General features: G+C 33.8%; 1 long non-coding RNA gene across 1 annotated transcript; it reads right to left on the bottom strand.

The window, feature by feature from the left end:
* Positions 1 to 60: 60 nt before the first annotated feature.
* Positions 61 to 2,173, bottom strand: LOC140321467 (uncharacterized). Its single transcript, XR_011918953.1, has 3 exons — positions 1,698 to 2,173; positions 1,512 to 1,603; positions 61 to 1,005 (listed from the first exon to the last, which is right to left on the bottom strand). It is a non-coding gene; the product is annotated as an uncharacterized lncRNA (long non-coding RNA).
* Between the last annotated feature and the right edge of the window lie 27 nt (positions 2,174 to 2,200).

The following is a 2,200-nucleotide window of genomic DNA, read 5'->3' as shown; positions in this document are numbered from 1 at the left end:
ATTAACATTGTAAGTCAATAGGTTTTACAATCACATTGTAATGTATGTGGTTAATGTTACTTTTGTCATAATATTCATAATCGTTGCAAAAAAGGTCTGGAACCATAATAAACATTCATAGATAAGCAAAGAATTAATAGTATGTAAATGACGTTTTTTTACAGACACATTTGCTAAGATTTGCCTGGCTTACATAAAACCCCACATATAATGCATTATATCATTTTACAGATAAATATACAGAGATGTATAGATATTGCATATATGCACTTATCTTTCAGCAAGAACATTTACTGATTGGCTGTTGCTCATCATGGAATTTGCACAATGCCTCTGAGAGTTGTAGTTAGAAAGTATTCGCATGTTGTCACAGTAGTGAAACTTTTGTACATTTGTACTTTTGTACGTTTGTACACCCCTACATTGCTTTTTTTCCATATGCAGCTAAGGTACAAAAGAAAAGTGGATGACAGTTTTACATATCTGGTTCTGAATAAAACTAAAAATGTCTATCAAAAACACTAATCCAGACTGAGTATGGGTTGTTTAAAACCTCATTCACTTGTTCTTGTAGTAAACTTCCTCTTATTCTTAATGCTTGGAACTTGATTTTGATGTAAAATGACATAAGTTTGGGAACAGGTAATAAGAAAGCTACCCCTGTAAGGACAATATAGCAGACAGGGTAAATGAGAACCTTTTCTATGACTTGGATTCATATATGGAACAAGTAAAAAATAGACACCAATGTAGTTTTAAAGGTAAGGGGAATATTTTCAATGGCTTCAATTTATATATGAAATGGGCTTCAATGTAAGGACAATGTAGCAAACAGCATAAAGGGAAAGTTTTCTGTGACTTTGATCTATTTATGAAATGGGAAAAGCATTGGCATCCAATTGTAGCAGATGATGAAAGAAAGAGACACAATTTTGTGACTTTGACTCTTGTATTGGCTTCAAGGCAGATTCTTTTTTGGAATACATAAACTTGTCAAAAAGAAACCTAAACAGAAATAAAAAGTAGACACTAAAAAATTATTTGAATGGTTTATACCAACTAAAACTGTTTTTTAATGTTTTGGTACATTATGGGGACCTGTCAGATGATGTATAATGTTTCCCAGGGTAACACCCCTGTACTTTATTTCCCTCCTCTGCACACCTCCCCCTCGCTCCCTGTCATAGCTTTATTGTATATTGTAAAAGGAAGAGGGTCACGGATAACCAGGGAATGACTTGTCCATGTGTAACTAAAATACCTGGATATCTGGAAGGTGTTTTCGTTTAAAATACATGCTTTTAAAAATAAAAGATTTAGAATATGATTTTGGAAAGTGCATCCTAAATCTTGATGCTTTTCTGATGGCATTAAATATACTACTACATGTAAGTAGACCATTATATCTGAACAACTGTAGTGACAAGACCTGTGTTCTGTTTTCTTGGGTTATACAAACACATCAAGAGATATGCAATACTTAGATAATGTTGTGGTATCATGTTTCTTACCTATTTCATCTTGATTTTTCCATTCTGTACTTTTGATAGTTTGAGATAACGTTTTCTTTCAGAAAAAAAATGACTGCATGTGTACAGCATACCTAAATAACATTTAAATGTTAGGCGCTGGTTTACAGTGTGGATACTACACTATATATAATCAGAGTCTCTGCTTTACAGAATAGATTACTTTACCTGCTGGTAGAAGAGCCAAGTAAGTCTTTAAAATATATGGGAAATAGATAGATACAGAAAATGGCAACACCAAGTTGTAGGAAAATGTGCCAAGGGATTCAAAATAAGGCAACGATTCATAGATTGTGTACACTGCAAGACAAATAAGTCATATTTAGCCATCTCACTTCAAAGAATACAGAATTTTTTTATTTTCCCACACCCTTCTTTAGACATGGGCTGAGATTTACATTTGGGGTTGCTATGTGAACAAAACTTTTAGCACAAATCAGCTACTTTCAGAAGAAAAGTTGTGTGATCCAGAGCAGAACCACACTATGAAGATTGCTGGACGAAATCCGGACTGCACATGCGCGGGGAGCCATGTGTCACTCAAAGGGGAAGAATCTTTTCTCATAGTATTATTGTCGGTATTAGTCTGTCATTTGCAATCCCTATTTAATGTACAGCGCTGCGTAATATGTTGGCGCTATATAAATCCTGTTTATTAATAATAATAATAA

Source organism: Pyxicephalus adspersus, unplaced genomic scaffold, assembly GCF_032062135.1.
Source record: "Pyxicephalus adspersus unplaced genomic scaffold, UCB_Pads_2.0 Sca4523, whole genome shotgun sequence".
In the NCBI taxonomy this organism is placed as follows: Eukaryota; Metazoa; Chordata; class Amphibia; order Anura; family Pyxicephalidae; genus Pyxicephalus; species Pyxicephalus adspersus.
The sequence above is the reverse complement of the archived record's forward strand: the minus strand, read 5'-3'. Positions and strand labels throughout refer to the sequence as shown.